The sequence below is a fragment of the Macaca thibetana genome, chromosome 14 (genome assembly GCF_024542745.1).
Source record: "Macaca thibetana thibetana isolate TM-01 chromosome 14, ASM2454274v1, whole genome shotgun sequence".
In the NCBI taxonomy this organism is placed as follows: domain Eukaryota; kingdom Metazoa; phylum Chordata; class Mammalia; order Primates; family Cercopithecidae; genus Macaca; species Macaca thibetana.
The window spans coordinates 41,260,915-41,270,809 of NC_065591.1; the positions used below are offsets into that span (position 1 = coordinate 41,260,915).

The following is a 9,895-nucleotide window of genomic DNA, read 5'->3' on the forward strand; positions in this document are numbered from 1 at the left end:
GCAAGTCTGTGATATCTTCCTCATTATTTATACTTCCCTTCTGTAACCTGAAGGGAGAAAAATGGAGGAATTATATAAACATACAAATAAAGATCTTTATCATAGCATGGTTTCAAGTAATAAAAATTTTGAGATAATATAAACAGCAACAAGGATTTGATTAAATAAATTTCATTTTATACAGGAAAATATTACTTAACCAATTAAAATGATGTTGGTGAGGATAATTTAATGGTATGCATATGTAAGTAAAATATATTGTTAAATGGGGAAAAAGACTGTAAAACAGGTATAGAAAGATGTTTTCTTGTGAACACACAAATGTATATATAAAGAGTACAAGTTAAGTCATATATCAAATTTATAAAGTTATAAAAATATTTCAGTGTTTTGGAATTTATATTTTCTGTATACACACATACATACACGTAATAAATGTGAATTTTGTTACTTTTGAAAGAAACAATATCAATAAAAGTATTAAAATGTAGTTTACATTTTAAAAATTATATGTCCTCCATTAACTTTCGATTAAAAATAAAACACTGAAAAAATTATTATATTTTTGAGGTAATGACTGCTGAAAACTTTCACAAATATTTCCTTGTACAATTTCAAGTTAAAATTTAATTAATTTATACAAAGTGATGAATATCTCCAAGATCGTGAAAATTTTGCTTATTTAGTATAGTATCAATTTCTCTGCAAACAGTGATTAATTTTAGTAAACTGTACTTAGAGAAACAAGGTAAAAATGCAAATATTTTATTTAAAAACAATAATAGTATACATTTCAACAGGCACTAAAATTTATTTAGAAGAACTTTTGCTATAAGACAAATCGTAGAAACTACTATATGATTACTTATTCAAATATAAACAAGTAACAAAGTGGAGAAAATATGGGAAACTACTGTTTTCATACCTTGGACAATAGTCAGCTTAGTAGAGAAGACAAAAGAGATACAAATAATTTAAGAACTATGATCACCTGACTTTCTGCCTTAAGATATTTCCCAGGCCCTCGTGCAAGGGAATGGGAATTCAACCTGAGAACAACAATTGTGAGAACAGCAGCTTTGCTCAGATTATACAACTGAGATCACAGGACAAGGAAGCTGATGCAGATGGATTTTACAGAGCAGAGCACAAAGAGTAGGAGCTTACGTAGAGAAAGAGCATCAGAAAACTGAGTGAGGTCATCCTGAATTGTTGATTACATAATAAGTTACACATGTATACTGTGTGAATTCATGAAGCTTGACAACCACCATCTAGGAAAGGAATACTATAGTGCGATGTAAACCGAACAACTACCAGACCCCGCAAAGGGCTGGGAGATGATTGTTTGTCAACTAATATGCTTAAAACCTGGAACAGTCAGTAGACATAAAAAATACAAACACACAAAAGAAAAATAAGGCTTTAGGAGTTATGTGAGCCAATCCTCAGGGTCAAACTAGCCCTTGAGTAAAGGCTTCTCTAGATCTCCCTTAACATAGCTTAAAATAAAAAGGTTTTTAAAGAAACACACACAAAGATGAAAAAATAATGTAGAGCTACCCTCTTTGGATCCCCTTCCTTTGTATGGGAGCTCTGTTTTCACTCTATTAAATCTTGCAACTCCACTCTCTTCTGGTCTGTGTTTGTTAGGGCTGGAGCTGAGCTTTCGCTTACCATCCACCACTGCTGTTTGCCGCCCTCACAGACCCGCCCGCTGACTTCCACCCCTCCCTCAGGGTGTCCGCTGTGCTGCTGATCCAGCAAGGCACCCATTGCCGCTCCAGATCGGGCTAAACGCTTGCCACTGTTCCCAATGGAGCAGAACACTAGTCACTGCGTTCCACGGTTCTCTTCCATGACCCATGGCTTCTAATAGAGCTGTAACACTCACTGCATGACCCAAGATTCCATTCCTTGGAATCCGTGAGGCCAAGAACCCCAGGTCAGAGAACAGGAGGCTTGCCACCATCTTGGAAGCGGCCCGCCACCATGTTGAGAGCTCTGGGAGCAAGGACCCCTGGTAACATTTGGGGACCACGAAAGGACCTCCAAAGCGGTGAGTAATATTGGACCACTTTCACTTGCTATTCTGTCCTATCCTTCCTTAGAATTGGAGGAAAATACCGGGCACCTATCAGCAGGTTAAAAACAATTAGCATGGCCGCCAGACTTAAGTCTCAGGTGTGAGGCTATCTGGGTAAGGACTTTCTAACAACCCCCAACCTTCCTGGGTTGGGGACGTTTGTCTGCCTAGAACCAGCTTCCACTTTCAATTTTCTTGGGGAAGCCGAGGGTCGACTAGAGGCAGAAAGCTGTCATCCCAAACTCCCGGCATTAGCCGATTAAGATCATGGCGCAGCCAGAAGCCTCTATTCAACAGTCGCCCATGCGTGCGCCCCTTCCTCTCTCTCTGACCCATACCTCCTGGGTCCTGACCAGGACTTTCTTGAAAGTGTAGCCCCAAAATTCTCCTTACCTCTGAATCTACTTCCTCTGATCCCTGCCTCCTAGGTGCTAATGTTTCGGACTTTCATTTCCTCTAGCAAGTTCTATCTCCAAAGGGATCTAAGGAAGCTCTAGGCTGCATCCTTAGGCATGTAGGCTATAAACCCAGGGAATCTTATCTCTGGTGTCCCTCCTGATTTAGGTATATAGCTCTCGACTTGAGCAGTTATGTGGGACCCGTTCCCCACCACCTTTTCCTGGGGCCCAGGTTTGTAATGGCTAAGAGGAGAGAGGGAGAGAGAGAGAGAGAGAGAGAGAGAGAGAGAGAGAGAGAGAGAGAGGAGAGAGAGAGAGAGAGATAAAGAGGGAGTCAAAGAGAAAAAGAGAAAGATAGAAACAGTAAAACAAACAAACAAACAAAAAACCGTGTGCCCTATTCCTTTAAAAGCCAGGGTAAATTTAAAACCTATAATTGATAATTGAAGGTCTTCTCCATGACCTTATAACACTCCAATACTACCTTGTTGCCAGTGTAAACAAGGGCGTAGCCTGAAAACACTGAGACCACTGAAAACCGGTAGCTTTCCTATCAAAAATCTTTATCCCAGTAATCCGTGGATGCATTCAATCTGTAGTGGCAACAGCTTTGCTAACAGAAGAAAGTAGAAAAGTCACTTTTAGAGGAAACCTCATTGTGAGCACACCTCACCAGCTCAGAATTATTCTAAGTCAAAAAAGCAAAAAGGTAGCTTACTAACTAAAAAATCTTAAAGTATGGGGCTATTCTGTTAGAAAAAGGTAAGTTAACACCAGCCACTGACAATTCCCTTAACCTAGCAGATTTCCTAACTGGATTTAAATCTTAATTACCATACAAAGGTCCGACCAGACCTAGGAGGAACTCCCTCTAGGACAGGACGATAGACGGTTCCTCCCAGGTGATTGAGGGAAAAAAAAATGGCTATTCAGTAATTGATAGGGAGACTCCTGTGGAAGCAGAGTTAAAAAAATTGCCTAATTGGTCTCCTCAAATGTGCAAGTTGTTTGCATTCAGGCAAGCCTTAAAATACTTACAGAATCAAAAAGACTATCTTAATCCTGACTCAAAAGGTTACCTACACCCTCTCTGAAACAAATTTGCATAAGAACTGTTGTTTATGCGAATGTATCTTGATGGGGCAGCTGGGTTGTTTTGAAATACTCAGGAACCCAGCCCAGCTCTAGGACTCATCCCTGGGCACAAAGGCAATGTTGGGCATGCTGGTAAAGGACCACTAGAATCCAGCAGCCTGGACCCCTTTCTTTGTGGTCAAGAAGGCAGGAAAAGGGGTGCAGGACTGCTACATCAGTGAGCATAACTAATCTGATAAGCAGAGGTCCATGGGTGGTTATGCACCCTGGAAAGGAATAAGCAATAGGACCATAGAGGATGCTCTAGGACTAATGCTCATCAGAAAATGACTAGGGGTGCTGGCATCCTTATGTTCTTTTTTCAGAAGGGAAACATTGCCCCCAAGGCAAAAATGCCCCTAAGATGTATTCTGGAGAATTAGGACCAATTTGACCTTCAGACGCTAGAAAAAAATGACGTATATTCTTCTGCAGTACCGCCTGGCCACAGTATCCTCTTCAAGGAGGAGAAATCTGGCCTCCTGAGGGAAATATAAATTATAACATCATCATACAGCTAGACTTCTTTTGTAGAAAAGAAGGCAAATGGAATGAAGTGCCATATGTACAAACTTTCCTTTCATTAAGGGACAACTCGCAGTTATGTAAAAAGTGTGATTTGTGCCTACAGGAAGCCCTCAGAGTCTACCTCCCTACCCAGCGTCCCCCCGACTCCTTCCCCAACTAATAAGGACCCCCCTTCAACCCAAACAGTCCAAAAGGAGGTAGACGAAGGGGTAAACAATGAACCAAAGAGTGCTAATATTCTCCGATTATGCCCCCTCCAAGCAGTGGGAGGAGGAGAATTCGGCCCAAAGTGCATGTACCTTTTTCTCTCTCAGACTTAAAGCAAATTAAAATAAACCTAGGTAAATTCTCAGATAACCCTGATGGCTCTACTGATATTTTACAAGGGCTAGGGCAATCCTTTGATCTGATGTGGGGAGATATAATGTTACTGCTGAATCAGACATTAACCCCAAATGAGAGAAGTGCCGCCATAACTGCGGCCAGAGAGTCTGGCCGTCTCTGGTATCTCAGTCAGGTCAATGATAGGATGACAACAGAGGGAAGAGAACAATTCCCCACAGGCCAGCAGGCAGTTCCCAGTGTAGACGCTCACAGAGACTCAGAATCAGATTAAGGAGATTGGTGCCGCAGACGTTTGCTAACTTGCGTGCTAGAAGGACTAAGGAAAACTAGCAAGAAGCCTATGAATGATTCAATGATATCCACTATAACACAGGGAAAGGAAGAAAATCCTATTGTCTTTTTGGGGAGACTAAGGGAGGCGTTGAGGAAGCATACCTCTCTGTCACCTGACTCTATTGACGACCAGATAATCTTAAAGGATAAGTTTATCATTCAATCAGCTTCAGACATTAGGAAAAAACTTCAAAAGTCCGCCTGAGGCCTGGAGCAAAACCTAGAAACTCTATTGAACTTGGCAACCTTGGTTTTTTATAATAGAGATCAAGAGGAGCAGGTGGAACAGGACAAATGAGATAAAAAGAAGGCCACCACTTTAGTCATGGCCCTCGGCAAGCGGACTTTGGAGGCTCTGGAAAAGGGACATGCTCGGCAAATCGAATGCCTAATAGGGCTTGCATCCAGTGTGGTCTACAAGGACACTTTACAAAAGATTGTCCAAGAAGAAATAAGTCACCCCCTCATCCATGCCCCTTATGTCTAGGGAATCACTGGAAGGCCCACTACCCCAGGAGACAAAGGTCCTCTGAGTCAGAAGCCACTAACCAGATAATCCAGCAGCAGGACTGAGAGTGCCCAGGGCAAGCGCCAGCCATGCCATCACCCTCAAAGAGCCCCTGGTATGCTTGACCATTGAGGACCAGGAGCTTAACTGGACACTGGCACAGCCTTCTCAGTCTTACTCTCCTGTCCTGGACATCTGTCCTCCAGATCTGTCACTATCTGAGGGGTTCTAGGATAGCCAGTCACTAGATATTTCTCCCAGCCACTAAGCTGTGACTGGGGAACTTTACTCTTTTCACATGCTTTTCTATTTATGCCTGAAAGCCCACTCCCTTGTTAGGGAGAGACATTCTGGCAAAAGCAGGGGCCATTATACACCTGAACATAGGAGAAGGAACACCTGTTTGTTGTCCCCTGCTTGAAGAAGGAATCAATCCTGAAGTCTGGGCAACAGAAGGACAATATGGATGAGCAAAGAATGCCCACCCTGTTCAAGTTAAACTAAAGGATTCCACCTCCTTTCCCTACCAAAGGCAGTACCCCCTTAGACCCGAGGCTCAACAAAGACTCCAAAAGATTGTTAAGGTTCTAAAAGCCCAAGGCCTAGTAAAATCATTCAGTAGCCCCTGCAATACTTCAATTTTAAGAGTACAGAAACCCAACGGACAGTGGAGGTTAGTGCAAGATCTCAAGATTATCAGTGAGACTGTTGTCCCTCAATACCCAGCTGTACCTAACCCTTATACTCTGCTTTCCCAAATACCAGAGGAAGCAGAGTGGTTTACAGTCCTGGACCTTAAGGATGTCTTTTTCTGCATCCCTGTGTATCCTGACTCTCAATTCTTGTTTGCCTTTGAAGATCCTTCGAGCCCAATGTCTCAACTCACCTGGACTGTTTTACCCCCAGGATTCAGGGATAGCCCCCATCTATTTGGCCAGGCGTTAGCCCAAGACTTGATCCAGTTCTCATACCTGGACACTCTTGTCCTTTGGTACGTGGATGATTTACTTTTAGCCACCTGTTCAGAAACCTTGTGCCATCAAGCCACCCAAGCACTCTTAAATTTCCTCGCTACCTGCAGCTACAAGATTTCCAAACCAAAGGCTCAGCACTGCTCACAGCAGGTAAAATACTTAGGGCTAAAATTACCCAAAGGCACCAGGGCCCTCAGTGAGGAACGTATCCAGCCCATACTGGCTTATCCTCATCCAAAAACCCTAAAGCAACTAAAAGGGTTCCTTGACATAACAGGTTTCTGCTGAATATGGATTCCCAGGTACGGCGAAATAGCCAGACCATTATATACACTAATTAAGAAAACTCAGAAAGCCAATACCCATTTAGTAAGATGGACACTTGAAGCAGAAGTGGTTTTCCAGGCCCTAAAGAAGGCCCTAACCCAAGCCCCAGTGTTAAGCTTGCCAACGGGGCAAGACTTTTCCTTATGTGTCACAGAAAATACAGTAATAGGTCTAGGAGTCCTTACACAGGTCCGTGGGATGAGTTTGCAACCCATGGCATACCTCAGTAAAGAAATTGATGTAGTGGCAAAGGGTTGGCCTTATTATTTACGGGTAGTGGCGGCAGTAGCAGTCTTAGTATCTGAAGCAGTTAAAATAATACAGGGAAGAGATCTTACTGTGTGGACATCTCATGATGTGAATGGCATACTCACTGCTAAAGGAGACTTGTGGCTGTCAGACAACCATGAGGAAAGTAACTAAAATCATAAAGCCCCATGGCCCTCCCTTATCATATTTTTCTCTTTACTGTTCTCTTACCCCCTTTCACTCTCACTGCACCCCCTCCATGCTGCTGTACGATCAGTAGCTCCCCTTACCAAGAGTTTTATGGAGAATGTAGTTTCCCAGAAATATTGATGCCCCATCGTATAAGAGTTTATCTAAGGGAAGCCCCACCTTCACTGTCCACACCCACATGCCCTGCAACTGCTATAACTCTGCCACTCTTTGCATGCGTGCAAATACTCATTATTGGACAGGGAAAATGATTAAACCTAGTTGTCCTGGAGGACTTGGAGCCACTGTCTGTTGAACTTACTTCACCCATACTGGTATGTCTGATGGGGGTGGAGTTCAAGATCAGGCAAGAAAAAAACAAATAAAGAAAGTAATCTCAACTGACATGGGTAATAGTACCCCATCCCCTATAAAGGACTAGATCTCTCAAAACTACATGAAACCCTTCATGCCCATACTTGCCTGGTAAGCTAATTTAATGCCACCCTTACTGGACTCCATGAGGTCTTGGCCCAAAACCCTACTAACTGTTGGATGTGCCTCCCCCTGCATTTCAGGCCATACATTTCAATCCCTGTACTAGAACAATGGAACAACTTCAGCACAGAAATAAGCACCACTTCTGTTTTAGTAGGACCTCTTGTTTCCAATCTGGAAATAACCCATACCTCAAACCTCACCTGTGTAAAATTTAGCAATACTATAGACACAGCCAACTCCCAATGCATCAGGTGGGTAACTCCTCCCACATGAATAGTCTACCTACCCTCAGGAATATTTTTTGTCTGTGGTGCCTCAGCCTATTGTTATTTGAATGGCTCTTCAGAATCTATGTGCTTCCTCTCATTCTTAGTGCCACCTATGACCATCCACACTGAACAAGATTTATACATTTATGTTGTACCTAAACCCCGCAACAAAAGAGTACCCATTCTTCCTTTTGTTATTGCAGCAGGAGTGCTAGGCGGACTAGGTATTGGCACTGGCGGTATCACAACCTCTACTCAATTCTAATACAAACTGTCTCAAGAACTAAATGATGACATGGAACGGGTCGCCAACTCCCTGGTCACCTTGTAAGATCAACTTAACTCCCTAGCAGCAATAGTCCTTCAAAATCGAAGAGCTTTATATTCGCTAACTGCTGAAAGAGGGGGAACCTGTTTATTTTTAGGGGAAGAATGCTGTTATTATGTTAATCAATCTGGAATCATCACCGAGAAAGTTAAAGAAATTCAAGCTCAAATACAATGTAGAGCAGAGGAGCTGCAAAACACCAGACCCTGGGACCTCCTCAGCCAATGGATGCCCTGGATTCTCCCCTTCTTAAGACCTCTAGTAGCTATAATACTATTACTCCTCCTTGGACCCTGTATCTTTAACCTCCTTGTTAAGTTTGTCTCTTCTAGAATTGAAGCTGTAAAACTGCAAATGGTTCTTCAAATGGAGCCCCAGATGCAGTCCATGACTAAGATCTACTGTGAACCCCTAGACTGGCCTGCTAGCCCATGCTCCGATGTTAATGACATTGAAGGCACCCCTCCCAAGGAAATCTCAACTGCACAACCCCTACTGTGCCCCAATTCAGCAAGAAGCAGTTAGAGTGGTATTTGGCCAACCTCCCCAACAGCACTTGGGTTTTCCTGTTGAGAGGTGGGTACTGAGAAACAGGACTAGCTGGATTTCCTAAGCCGATTAAGAATCCCTAAGCCTAGCTGGGGAAGATGACTGCATCCACCTTTAAAGATGGGGCTTGCAACTTAGCTCATACCTCACCAATCAGAGAGCTCACTAAAATGCTAATTAGGCAAAAACAGGAGGTTAAAAAAATAGCCAATCATCTATTGCCTGAGAGCACAGAGGGAGGGACAATGATTGTGATATAAACACAGGCATTCTAGCCAGCAATGGGCTACCATCTTTGGGTCCCCTGTCTTTGTATAGGAGCTCTGTTTTCACTCTATTAAATCTTGCAACTCCAAGGGAAAAAAAAAAAAAAAAAGATAATATCATCCCTATACAAATTCAGAAAACAGAGGAGGAACACTTTCCAACTTATTTTATGTAACCAACATTATTTTAATACCAAAAGCATATGAAGACATTACACAAAAACAAAATTGCTAACTAATATCTCTCATGAATTTATGCACATAATTTTGTAATGAAATCCAGCAATATTGAAATAGTACAGTACATGAGGATCAACAGTGGCCTATGCTAAGAATACTAAGATTGGGTTAATTTTTGAAAATTAATCAATGTGTTTTATCATATGTAATGGGTTGAAGAGTGTCCCCCAAAAATACATGCTCATCCATAACCTCACAATATGATAGTTAATGGATGCCAAGCTTAATACCTTGGCGATGAGATGATCTGTGTAGCAAACCACCATGGCAGATGTTTACCTATGTAACAAACCTGCACATCTTGCACATGTGCCCTAAAATAAAAGTTGGAAAAAAAAAAAAAAGAATGAACAAATATAATTGTCATTTTTATATTTTAAAAAAGGAAATGAAGATTGAATTAAAGATGTCAAGGTGAAATAATCCTGGATTTATCATAGGATGGGCCCTCAATTCAATGATTCACATTACTAGAATAAGAGAAAGGAGAGGGAGATGCAGACACACGCCAGACACACAGAAAAGTAGGTCATGTGAGAGCAGAAGCACAGACTGGAGTTATGCTTCTGTAAGTCAAGAGACCCCAGGAGCTGCCAGAAACTGGAAGAAGCAAGAAAAAGTTCTTCCCTAGAGCCTTTGGAGGAAATGTGGTCCTGCCAACACTTTGATTT

At 42.2% G+C, this 9,895-nt stretch overlaps 1 pseudogene; it reads left to right on the forward strand.

Moving 5' to 3' along the window:
- Positions 1 to 7,070: 7,070 nt before the first annotated feature.
- LOC126934654 (syncytin-1-like) lies at positions 7,071 to 8,694 on the forward strand (annotated as a pseudogene).
- The last annotated feature ends 1,201 nt before the right edge of the window (positions 8,695 to 9,895 follow it).